The sequence below is a fragment of the Amblyomma maculatum genome, chromosome 11 (assembly GCF_055883805.1).
Source record: "Amblyomma maculatum isolate TAMU_Amacu chromosome 11, ASM5588380v1, whole genome shotgun sequence".
Lineage (NCBI taxonomy): Eukaryota > Metazoa > Arthropoda > Arachnida > Ixodida > Ixodidae > Amblyomma > Amblyomma maculatum.
In genome coordinates this window covers 61,102,881-61,116,882 of record NC_139354.1, presented here as the reverse complement: position 1 = coordinate 61,116,882, position 14,002 = coordinate 61,102,881, and positions in this window count along the sequence as shown.

Genomic DNA, 14,002 nt, shown 5'->3' with positions numbered 1-14,002 from the left:
TAAAGTATTAGTATAACAGTCAAAGTAAAGACTGTAAGGTTGAGTTTTCAATGTTATTATCATTTATATATTAGCAAATGTGTTGTATTTAAACATTATTTTACTTTGCAAATAAATGCTGTTTTAATGGAAATTTTACACATTATGCTTATTATGAAAATAATAAAGAAATGGTTTGATATTCATGACACCACTTGTGCTGGAAGCGGTAAAAAGAGCTGTTAATAAATGACGCAGCTGGTGATACTCGATTGCAGTGGCTGCTAAACGAGTTCACTTGCTATATCGAAAGCATTCAAGAAATTTCTAAAGCGTTAAAGGAAACTTTCACTGAAGAAGCATTTCAAGAAATACTGTTCATCACCAGTCTACTGTACAAGTGGTAGAATACCTCCTGGGGAAAGGTGTCGGATCCGTCTTCACCAGGAAACTCAATAATGGCCTCATCGAGGCTGATCTCTTAGGGAAAGTAAGGCTAATGTGCGGAGAGAACGAAATGCTAAATGCGAGGGCCGTATGTACACTCTTCTACGAGGATAAGAACTTTATCCGAAATCAGAGTTTATGGCCCTATTGGACAAGGTTTCCTTAAAAAAAAAAAAAAAGCTCGTGCCTCTACCACACACAAATGCTCTCGAAGTACTTCAAATCCTGATTCAAGCAGCGCAATTGAGAATTCGCCATTGCTGAGTTGCCCTGAAGGAATTAACAACAGCCTATAAGGTCCGCTTCTTTGATATCTGAAAAATTTATCAGAATCCTTCTTGTCAATTATGCCAAGAAAGTGACAGACAGGAGTTACAGGCCAGGTCCCTATATGAACAAACCGGCCAGGAAGATTGAAACTGAATTTTCTAGTCGCAGGTCACGTTTCGATGAACTGATGAATATGTAGTACAATGCATAACTTTGAAAGAATTTTTTTACTATTTGCCGCTCTTTTCAATTAGGCATAGCTGTTCATGCCCATTTCCTTGATTAAAAGTTGTTGTTTATCTATGTATTAAACCGACTACGTCTAGCTGTTATACACGTACGTGCGTCAGTCGCGAGACTACATGTACATATTCTGTCTTTCAACCGACTGATTTGTTTCGAACGAAGCTAGAACAGCGCACTCCACTAGACAACTGCAATTTTAACTATATGCGTACATTTTGTTCCTTAATCTGAATCTGACCCGCGCCATGAATTTTCGCCGGTGCCTCTTTTGCTCTAAACGAAAACAGAAGTCAACAGTTTGCCAAGCACTCACGTCAGGTCGCGCTACACCTGCTTATAGCTTTCGAAGGAACACTGCATAGCCTGATAAATTTATTTCTGTACAAAAGTTATAGGGGCAAACAATGTTGAAGTAAGTGTAGCAGCCTCATTCGACCGCGCTCGGCCGCACCGGTGAAGGCGCGCGAGCGCGCGCGCGCGCGAGCGGTGTTTACTATATTTATTCCTCGTACACGATAAATCTTAGACGCTGTACGCGGCGTCTTTGTATAAACCATAAGGGGTGATATGTCAGGACCTGCCGGTTGCAACTGAGGCTGGCGGAGCGCAGAGCGAGCGCGCGTTTCCCTTGCGCGTGAACGGCGGTAGCAGAGGCGCAGCAGTTAAGCAGGGGCCCGATCCTCGATATTCGCCTTCCCCTGGCGGCGCCATATTGTCTTTCTGATTGGCTCAGAAAAGAGTCACGTGCTTCAAACTTGTGGCGCGAAACCATCAGTTGAGGCAAGCACTTTTAGCGGTTACGTCAAAATGACGTAGCCGTGAAAATTGATTTCAACCGGAGCTATCCTTGTTGCCTGGATGACAAATACTAATGATTTTGGAGTGGAAGCAAAGTTACTGATGGTGGTTTGGAGAACACTTACGCTCGATTAACCAATGTGATGAAAATAATGGCATACTGGGAAGGAGCGGATGCTCAAATTTGATTGGCTGAAGCTATGTCACGTGAAACACGTGATACGCAAGCATATTTAGATTACGTCAAATTGACGCGTCATGACGTAACTGACGTGCCGCCATTACCGAAATTGCTGACGTTTGGCCGCCATAATTTCGCCGAGTGGCGAGGTGCCCGAATTATGCTAATGAGACTATGGCGACAGGCAAGCTGATTTATGCAGCCGTTAGCCTACCGTAGTTTCTTAGCTTGTTATTAAAAGTAAAAGGATAACTTTATATACACCTTGTATGGCTTTTTAAACGGAATAGAAAGGCAAATTACGAGCGCGTATGAAATAAAGGACGTTTGAGACAATCTCTAATTGGGGCAGAAGCGTGCGGCCGCGTTACGGCGCTAACTGCTTTCTTATTTCAAACCCTTTCTTCCCATGGTAAGAAATTATTGATCTGCGCGGTTATAATAACCCAGCAATGGCGGCGGCCATGGAGGGCGGTACGCTTACGAGTGGTCTTCGTGCCGTTCGTCGTCTGCAAGTAGTGATCGAGGATTTGCTGCAGCACAGCAATGCTGTCAAATTGTCTTGAAAGATAGCTCGTCAGTACAGTCAGATCTGAGGAGTGTAGTGTGGCGGCTTTGCAAGCTCCGAGGCGAGAATTGCCCTGCGCTCGGAGTGTTGAACTGTTGAGCTACTGGTGTTTCGGGTGGAATCGGCAGTGGTGAACGCCTCTGATGTAGGATGGCACGAAATGTATTCGTTCGACCGAGCAACGAGCTCCTGGAATGTGTCGGGCTTCTCGATGGGTGTCGACCAGCAAGGCAACGCAGTCAATCTGCTGGAAATGCTGCAGCACGTCGAGCATAACAGAGGTAAGTGCAATAGGAAAACCTGCAAAGGTGACTGTTCATACAGCGTCATTCGCATTCAAGTTGTACACAGGCGGGAAATGACTGAAGAATAAAGGAATACTTACAGGACGCATGCGGCGAATCCGATATTTTTAATCAGCACTTTGCGTTGCTTTTAGCTGCCTATTTCTACGACGCATTATAATTTTCTTCAACTTCTCTACACTGCACGAACTTAAAAAAAAAAAAAAAAAAACTGAGTGTGCTTGTAGTTGTCAAGATTTCTTGGTTAATGGTTTCGACGACCGAGAAAGGAAAAACAAGTGAAATCGCCTGATATAAGTCGTTCCTTTAATTGCAAAAAAAAAAAAAAAAAAAAAAAGAAAGAAAAAGTTAGCCGTCACAATACAATTTCCGCCACCAAGCCGTCTTTACCTGTTAAGGAAAGGGTTCACTTAGGTTTAGGTTTTGCACTGACCATTTCTTGCATTCATAGATTACACTTTACCGCAGCATAGCTTGCAGCTTTGATGATTTTGAATGTTCCTGTGCCATGCGTGTTTGATATTTTATTTGCATATAATTTAGGCACTAAACATTTGCAGGTGATCGTGTGGACCATGTGCAGCCGTTGCAGCACTTCCCATCCGAGTCATCGTGTGGGCGAGAAGTCCTGGGGCCATATTCAACATCATTAACCTCTCTGCTAGGCTTGTATAATCTGGGAGGCCACGCCTTGTCCCTGGACGGCCACATCAGATGTGAAGTGCTATGCAGATGGACAGCTCTTTTTGAAGATCGTTACAGCTTGTAGTGTGTGCAGATCACATGACATTGACGCCACCTGCAAATGGTAATCGCAGCAGGAACATCGACAAGTACAAGGAAGAGGACATGCAACATTTATATTAACTTGGACAGGAACAACTTGATCACCTGCACTTGAGATTTTCACTCGCTGTCATGATTTTGATATATGCCACAAGTGATCAATGTGCACATTCTTACTGCTTCATGTTCGATAGCATACTGCTGAAAAGCCGTCCAAGTCTTAATTTTTTCTGTGGGTTTGGGATATAACCATCTTTTTGGTGTACATTTTGTTGATAGCATGTGCAAGAACCAAGTTCAGCTTTGGGGTGGCGCAGTGGTTACGGCGCTCGACTACTGTTCCCAAAAACGCGGGCGGCGGCTACTTTTCGATGGAGGCGAAAAGCAAGGCGCCCGTGTGCTGTGCGATATTAGTGTACGTTAAAGAACCCCAGGTGGTTGAAATTTCCGGAGCCCTTCACTACGGCGTCTCTCATAGCCTGAGTCACTTTGGGACGTTAAACCCCACAAACCAAACCAAACCTTTCTTTGGTGCTATAATTTTTTGTCTACCATCTGTAGACATACTGAGTGTATTCTACAAGTGCTGTGGCTCTCGCTGAGAGCTGTCATTCTTTGTTGTATACTTTGCTTTTTTGTGTTCTGCTTAAACTCAGTGTGCATTTTATTAAGTGCTTCATGTCAATGAAACGCAGGAAGGTACAAAAACGTTCTCCTTCTACCTCCAGAAGTGCCATTCTGAGTAGGACGTGCGTGCACATATAGTTCACAATTCACTTTGGTGTTTGTGGCAAGTAAGCAGTCTGCGACATACTACTTCAGTGAGAATATTTGACATACATGTACCCTGGTGGATGTGTCTGCAGTCGTTTACCATAGCAGAGTCCATTTCGTTACACCTATCTTGTGTGCTACTAGGGTGAAATGTGAGGTGCCCACTGTGTTTTTCCACAAACTGCAGAGTGAAGCGAGCTGTGCTTCTTTGTATTTGGTTGGCTTTATGCTTGTTTTCTATTGCTTCCTTCATATGCTGAATGTAGATGAACAGCAATCAACTAGTTGTCCCAAGGATAATTTGTGCATCTATTTGGTGGTCATTGTCTTTCATTGTTGTATGCACGAAAAATGAGGGCCCCGCCAACTTGTCAACCCATTTTGGCAATTTTAGATTCCACTTTTGCAAAATTTGCCATTTTCACTTTGCACTGCAATTACCGATGCTTTATTCATGTTAATCAAGATCCCAGATAACCTGTTTAACCTCTGCATCATTTGTGTGGCTCGGCTATCAATGAACATTTTTGTATTCATTTTTTTTTTTACAAAGGCAACTATTGACTTCTCTGTTTTGTAACTAGGTGATATTGATGTGCATGTGCACCCACTGGCAAAAGTTCTTGAAGGTGGCTTCGCAAGGGAAAGAATGCATTCGTTTGTGTTCGAGATAAATTGCTTGACATTTCATGTTACACTATATAACCCATAGTCACAATAATGATGCACAAGCGCAGGAATGAAATAAAAACTTTTTGATAAGAATGGCCTTCATAAATTTTTGACTGCAGCTCTACAAAATGCTTTGCTCCTTTTGTACATTGCTACATATCTTGTTCCATAAAATATCTCCCTCCATGATACCGTTGTGTGTAGACCTTCCATACCCCTATTATGAGGCTGCTATCTGGGCCAGTTGCTTCTTGACACATTCTTGCTGCTGCCACATGCCCTCCGGCACTCACATATGTTAAAAGAGGGTTGGTAAAGCTCACATATTCATGCTCTAAGCCACTGAAGCATGGCTTCATCACTCGAGATGTTTATCGAATGATTGCAGCTGTGTATAACTGCTTCATTATTTTTTTTCTGTTAGTTGCTTTTGTAGCCTTATCTTCATTGTTCTTTGTGAGCTTTAAATTGAGAATTTTAAGGAAGGGGCATACATTTTATGCCAATCACTTTCATCTCATTTATGTGGAAGCACTTTCAAGGACACTTTTGTTTCGAATCCCGGCCTCGGCGGCAGCTTTTCGGTGGAGGCGAAAAGCAAGGCGTCCGTGTGCTGTGCGATGTCAGTGCACGTTAAAGAACCCCAGGTGGTCCAAATTTCCGGAGTCCTCCACTACGGCGTCTCTCATAGCCTGAGTTGCTTTGGGACGTTAAACCCCACAAACCAACCAAACCAACCAACTTTTGTTTCATCATCACTTTTTAACATTTTGTACCATTGTGCTAGTAGTGAGTTGTATAACTTTTTGCTCTCATAAGTGACAGCTGCACTAGTTTCACTTACACCTATCCTATTGTCACATTTGTTTTCTACGATATCTAGTATCCCTATGCTTTCCTATTGTATCAGCTTCAGCAATCCTCTCTGCATTTAACCCTCAGAATGTGTTCCATATTTTGCACGTCTGCTATGTGTACAGCCTAAATTGAACACCACAATATATTCTTAAGATTGCATTCAAAAGATAACTTCCTGAAGGTACAATCCTATTGAACACAGTAGACGTCATACTATCCATAAGTGAGCCATTCTTTTTCATGATGTATTGAAGAATTTGTGAACAAAGCGATTTCATTTTATCTTGACCACATTCATCTGTTGTTTCTGTGGTACAGCCTCTGCCATAGCTGCATCTATAACTTGGCTGTTGGCACCGTGGTCAAATGTCTTGCGAGCCAGCAGAGCCTAATGTAGCGTAGATGTTCAGCTATTGGCTTCTTGCTTTTTTTTTTGATGCAGCAACGTTAAAGCCTCTCTTCTGCACAAAACGCGACGTTGTGAGGGAAAAATCTTGGGCACATTTCAGACAGGTGACATGGCCGAGTACTCAATGTGACGTCTCTGGCTTCACCTTTGAGATGAATGTGTGAGGTGATAAACCTTGCAGGATCTTTGGGTAATAAGACAGGCAACCCTTAGGCCATGGAAACGCATCCGTACAGCTTGGTTACAGTGGGCTTTATAGGTATCTAGACAAGTGGTCTTCCACATAATTGGATAACTTACAGGTATACGCTACTGATATGTATCATAGAATAAATACTAGGTGTTAGCAGTAGCAAAGTCGATTCACACGAATGAGAGTCTGCAGACAGGAGCCATAAAAGCTGTTGTGTCATAGCGGTAAATGCTGAGCTTGCGTGTCCCCACAATTGTTTTTAGAGCATGAAGTTTTCAAGTGCTGTGCTGGTTTGCCTGATAGCCGTCACATTGAGTGACTTGCTGAAATAATGCTTAAGGCTTGTCTTCCTGAGACAAACATTTCTGCTTTTTGGTAGACTGCATAAAGGGAGCATTCTAGGTGTGGCAGGCATTTATGCACAGGTAAAATCATTCTTACACACACTATAACTACCTTTGCCCTGTCCATAACAGAATCAGGGAATACTTGCTCTGTCGCAGGTGCCGACTACCATTTAAATGACGAGTTCCATATTTATTTATTTATTTATTTATTTGCAAGTACTGTTAGCCCTTCCAGGCTGTTACAGGGTGGGCAATGTACATTCAAGCAGCACAACAAATTTCCAACTCTTTCTCAAAAGTTTCTAAAGCACAAGTTTTTTCAAATACGCTTCGGTCAAGGTTGTTCCATTCAATGATTGTTTTAGGCAGAAACGAAAATTTAAATACATCAACTCTTGGCACATACGACATCACTTTGATACTGGTAATACTGGTAATACTGGTAATACTGCGGAACGCATAGCATCCCTTGACTGTAGTTGCAGCCTAGTGGTTTGAGCATTTGGGGACCAATCCTCAGTGGTGTTGGGTACTCTTTGGTAAAACAGTGGGTGCTTGCTTTGCTGGTGCTGGGGTTATCTTGGGCCAAACACTTGGAGAATGGGTTTTTGACCCTATCTTGTGTTCCCTTGCTTTGTATAACTAATTTCTCTTCTTTGGTCTCCAAGGCCATGCCACCTTTCAGATATGGCGATGAGCTGTACAAGTACAATACTGTAATTACTTGAATGTGTGACAGCCTTTCATTTTTTAGGCTGTGTATTGTAGAGTGTGGAGTGCTGTAAATAAATTTTGTATTGTTTTGTATATTGTCATTTTCAGTTTTCTTATAAGCAAGGCTTGATGTCAGGTGCATGTAGAAAAAATGCCAAAAAGTACCGAAAGCAAATAATACACCAATTGTTAGTCAACGACGAGCTGTTAAAAGCTACAGGGAATGTGTTGCGTGAGTAGCAGGTCTCTTAAAGTGTGCATGTTTTGCCAAAATAAAGGACAAAAGCTATACTGCAACCTGTTGGAAAAACCATGCATACAAGACACACTAGCTGCAAATCATACGCTCATTTAAACAAGCCATCACGGTTAGTTTTCCAATGATATGCAATCAGAATATCGAAAAAGTAAATTCCATGCTTTATTCCCATATTTATGCCCGTATTCAGGTGAGGTTCATTTGAGCATGTTTTTGAGTCAGAGTCTAGAGAGTGGATGTTAGACAGTTGCACGTTGGACATTATGCATTGCTGGAAGAGCACACAGGGGATGGCAAAGCCAATACAAATCATACAGTATTATCACCTGGCAATAATGACCCTTTGCCAAAAAATCCAGAACACCACCCGATTGCGTTGCTGTCTCTCCTAAAAAAAATGTACTGCAGGCCACATCAGCCTTGCAATTCATGTTTCTTTTTGTCTAATATTGTCCCTCTGCATACTTCTGTTTTCCTTTTTTGTTGCTGTTACTTTTTACTTACGGTGTCCTTAAAGTCACGCTTGTTTTCCCCTTTGGCTCCCTTGCTTCACTCAGAGACAGGTTCGGGCTTTGTGTAGCATGTGCACTGGTTAATGTGTGCATGAATGCTACATTCAATGACAATTGCTTCAAGAAAATGGTTTCCATACTGCATCTAGCTCATTGTAATTAGACATCATATATCATATCCACTCTTCATGTCTGTTCCTTCACTTCCTGAGCGTCAAATAAAAAAAGTGAAGGCATTTCTCTAGCTGACCTCTTCACCCTTCTCTCCTCTAAAGAATCTTGCTGCACTGAAAGAAAGTGCCAGATGCTATTGCAAGTGCAAAACTGGTAAACAGTAGCAAAGGAACTAGGCTGTACCTGACAAATTTTGTTTCACTTGTGACATTGTGGTGTGATGTGTACCTGCATCAGACGAGCAGTGTTGCTACTTTTATAAAATGTTTTTAAGCAACATGCTCAGAAACCAAGGAGAATAATACCGACAGATTTTTTATTTTAACGAGATAATTAATACATCTGCCACAACACAGTGACACTCTGCATGCGGTGAAATGTGCATACAACGTGCTATGTACGTCTAATTCAGGGCACATTAAATGCCATCAGCGTGAAAGCTAACCTGTTGCTGCCAGTGGGCATCTGCATGGTTACACTTTTTATTGCATTTTCATTGCTGCCAGAAAATCTTATCTGCTTATTTTTGCGGCTGCGTGAAAACGTCCCCGCCGCGATGGCTCAATAAAAAGTAACCATGCAGACGCCGGCTCTCTGACCCGCAGTATGTGCGTATAGCCCAGTCACGACGATCGCATTTCGATGGAATTAACACGCCAGCGTGTTAATTCCATCCTAAAGGTGGTCCGATGTCAGCGCAGGCTAAGATCGCCAGATATATGGCCTAATCGAGCTCTCCACTATGCGTGTTTTCACTACGCCGCTTCACCGGGCCGATATCCGCACGCTACGCCACTGAAGCCGACACGTAGCCGTAACAGACTTAACATAACGGTGGGCTGCCGCAGGCAATTTCCAACGGCAGTGATACCTTGAGAAGGCCAGCGTTGTCGTCGGACAGGTGTGTCTCTTCTCTAGTGGCAACTGCAGCCCGAAAATCTGCTGGGCGCTTCCAATTCTCAGTATTTGTAAACAACTTCTTTATATCTAGCTGAGAAGTGAATGTGCAAAGCTCGATCCTGATACTCGCCGATTTCTTCGCGCGACTAAGTCCATAAATGAAACTTACGCACAGCTAACCACATGCACGCATCTCAAGTAAGGCATCGCTCACACTTGACGACCGGCTGTTTGTGGGGTTTGCGTCGAGTACCGCCTAGCTGCTGCTGGACGTCCGACAGCGTGTGTACTATGATGCACTGTGGTCGCAACTACCGTAACTATAATAGTACAGTACAGCCGCAACGTATACGTAAGTATCTCACTATCTCTCCTCAGCCTTGCCCTGCCGCGCGACGCGTGTATGCAGCGTAAACACGGTTCGCACCAACCCTTCAGCTTCTCGGCATCGCAGCGTTGGCATTTTTGTAATCGGCGCCAAGTAGCAGACGACGGCGTTATTTTTTGTAACTTTTTTTCTTGTTTTTTAAATTTCGTCATCAATTTCTGTGTACACGCATTTTAGCACCGCCCCAATTTACACGTCACGGGTACGTCACAACATGGCCGAAAAGGCGAATGTCGAGGATCGGGCCCAGCAGTGGGGCGGGGGCGACCCCACCGAGGCGCGGCGGGTGGTGGAAACAGACCTCATTGGTGACGCCGTAAGAGAAGAGAAGCGCGCTCTCCCTCGAGACCGGCCGTGGTTCGGCCGGCGGATACGGGCAACGCGAGCGCGGGAAAAGTTTGATCACATGACGCCTGACGTCACGTGCTCACCCTCGCTACGCTGCTCTCTGAGCGGCGTGAATGAGACGAGAACGCGCGTCCGTCCCCTGTGTTCTCGCGCGCTGCTCTGGCTGCTCGTTGCTCTTGCTCCTGTTCGCCCATGGAAACCGGTATTAATATCTTCCGCAAATGTGTCCGCGTTTCGGGTGCATTGCCTTATATGGGCATATGCCAATCACCGTTGAATCGATACTTAATCAGTAATAATCGTATGATATCGGAACATGATTTAAGACATTTTCAAGATAATTTCATGATAATTTAAGACTAATACTAAAATTATAGTTAAGCAGATGCCCATAGGAACCCATGCATTTGGAGGTCATCGTAACTATCACTATCCATCACGTACTAGTTCGGTTCACTTACTAGTCTGGAGAACTATCCTGGTAACTCCCTTAATATGACCCTCGAAAAAGCAAGCACTTCAAACTGCGTCGATGTGCTCACGAAACTACCAAAGGCCAACACTGAACGCCAGCCTTCTTTTGTAACTAAATACTACAATGTATTCCAAACATAACCAATAATCTGCGGAAATACTACTCCATGCTAACGTGTGATGAACGCCCGAAGAGAATATTCCTTGAGGCACCAAATACAAACGAACACAAGCCTCAGATATATTCTAGTACATTCTAAACTTAACAAGCATCCAACACAACCACCTCCTTGCTCTCGACGTAAGTGTAAGACGTGCATATACAAAAAGACACCATGGTTAAAATTAAGGCAAGCGATTTCACTTTTCGCATAAAATCGGGCTTTATTGCACATCTTCAAACGTTGTCTACCTTCTAGAATGCTCCTTCTGTCATAAACAGTACATCGGAGAGACAGGGCAACCAATGAACATAATTATTTGCCTTTTCACCACATATCCACAGGGCCACATAGTCGAGGTAGCCACATCTATTTGCAACGAACCCGCATATAGTCAACACGTTTGGCAACATGGCTTGAATCGCCTTGCAAAATAAAGCGGGAAATTTCCCTAAATTTTAATGAAATGATTTTTCTTAAGCCTAGTACCACAGAATGATCTTCACACGTCATTTGAAACACAGAGTCGAACTAATGAGTAAATCAGTCATTAGGTTTTTTTACCTAGCAGCACCACGAGTGCTTAGCATGTTACTCAAAGAACTTTGCATTTGAATCTTGCTAGAGGAGCTGAGTGCAGTCGCTCCTTCGAGCATTGTTTTTTTAATCGACATTTATTTCCTCAGGGCATCAGTAGGATATGAGATGAAGGATGAATAAAGGATTAAATGAATGGAAAAAGGTGGCTGATTTTATGAAGTCCACGAGTGAGCGATGATGAGGTCCCTGCGTCCAAGCGACATATGAAGCAGGATTGGTTGCTGAAAGGCCAGCTATGCTCAGGTGCCGGATTCGTGTTGTTTTCAGTGCTGGGCAGTCCCACAGCAAGTGGTGAATTTCGGCCTTAATATGTTCGTTTTTACAGATCGGGCACCCTGGGCGGGGATATAAGTGTCGGAAGTAAGACCACGTCCTAGTGACAGCTGGTGTGAGGGCAACACCGACCCGGGTCCTCCTAAGCGCAACCTCGTCTGCACGAGTGAGACCGCGGGGAAGGGATACCGCACACGGAGGGATAAGTACACATGTGCGGCGCCGGAGGTGTTCTTTTCTTGATAAAAGAAGGGTAGCGTCGTCCACTTCAAGGAGCCGTGGGATTGATGCGTCTTGGTTCACGAGGCGGGTCGCTAAATCTGATTGACTTCGGGAAGGCAGCAGGTCCCGTGGGACCCACTACCTATGCGTACTGACTGTTGGACGCGCGCCGCAAGCTGGTGGATGTCTTGGCAAATTTTAAGGCAGCGGCTGACACGTCGGGGCAAACGTACTGCTTGAAGAGCGTCAGTGCTGATGACGTGGGCTGCAGGGAGCATGGGTATGGAAGCCACGGAGCAAAGTGGCTCCTGAACTGCCACGGGCTCAGCGCAGAAAGATATAAGTGGTTCCGAAAGCTGAAACGTAGTGGTCTGATTCAGGCTCGGTTTTCGTGGACAGTAGATTGCTGTTTTGGCTTCACAGCCTTGCAGGCTTCTATCCACGTACAGTACAATGGTACCTTGAGGCAGTTGAGTATCTTGCTCTTCAAACCTCTGGCGAAGCAACGATGCCGAGTTGGCAGACGTTGGTCTACGACCTCCCCTCCTATACGAGCCTCAGGGACCTCAGCAAACTCAGCAACCTACAATCCCAATTCCCGCTTATCGTTCGGTTCTCCGCCGTTGATCTGTAGCCACAGCCTTCCAACCCCTGGCGCACTCAAGATAACCACGCCTAGCTGTGGAGTCGCCGGCCATGTGGCTCGTTTGTGCCGCAATCGTTGCCCTCGTCGCTACGAATATACACGTGAGCCGACGTAAAATCTTCCCAGTCCCCCTCGCCCGTCTTCCCTGAGCCTCCTCTGCAGTCCTCTTCAAGTTACGATCGCCGCTTCCACCGCTCGCCTTCTCCTGGCCGTCGTTTCCGTTCTCCGATCCTCCGTCGCCAATCAGCCGTTCACACGGAAAACTAACGGCCACAGTTCCGGAGGCAAGAACTGCGCCATCAGGGACTAACTCAAGACCTGTCAAAGCACTTGTAGACACTGGCGCAGCCGTTTCAGTTCTTAATTACGCCCTGCAAACTCAAAAAGGTAATGACGCCGCTTCCTGCCGTTTCTCTTCGCACCGCCAGCGCTTAGGACATTCGACCATTAGCCGCCTGCACCACCCGCCTTGTCATCGACGACGTTCAATACACAATAGAATTCCTCGTCCTCGCCCGCTCATCACACGACGTCATCCTTAATTGATTGGGACTTCTCCAATCATAATGTGATAATAGACTGCGCCCGTGCTCAACTTGAGTGATAATACCCCTCAGTGACACTTCTTTCGACGCATTCGGTGCTGCTGCCGCTACCGTGCACGTCACAGAGGACACCGACGTTCCGCCTTTCTCCTCAGTGCTTGTGCTTCTTTATTGTGCTGCTCCTTCCGACGTTACTGTTATCTACACACCCTTGTTACGATGCGCTGACCAAAAATCCGTGTTGCTACCCCATGCTGTGCTGACAATTTTTCGCAGCTCAAGTTCTATTTTTGTTTGTAACCCGTGCCCCTGCCCTACCACTTTGCTCCGAGGCCAGTCGCTGGGTAGCGTTGCTTTGCTCGATTCCACTCCCCCCTATCCCTTCGTCGATACCACCGCCGGCCTTCTCATCAGCGCCATAATGCCTCTTCCTGTCGCCACTCCATCTTCCCTCGAAGTTTTCCACTGCTCCGTCGACGCTGGCCTGACGCCCTTACAACGAGCCCAGCTTGTCGCCATCATACAACGTTTCGCGGCTTCGTTCGACTCCCAGCAACCTTCGTTGGGGGCGCACAACTACCGTTGCTCACCGTATTGATACCGGCATTCATGCCCCTTTGCGCCAGCGTCCGTACCGTGTTTCAGCCGCTGAGCACCGCATTATTGACGAACAGGTGACCGACGTGCTCCAGCGCAACGTGATCCAACCGACGCACAACCCTTGGGTGTCTCCGGTCGTCCTGGTCAAGAGAAAAGACGGTTGCATCCGATTCTGTGTATATTACCGCCGACTGAACAAGATCACGCGCAAGGACGTTTATACTCTCCCTCGTATCGACGACACCCTTGACTGCCTGCAGGGAGCCGAGTTCTTTTCTTCAATAGACCTGCGCTCCGGCTACTGGCAGGTGCCGATGGCAGAGGCCGATTGCCCAAAGACCGCTTTTGTTACA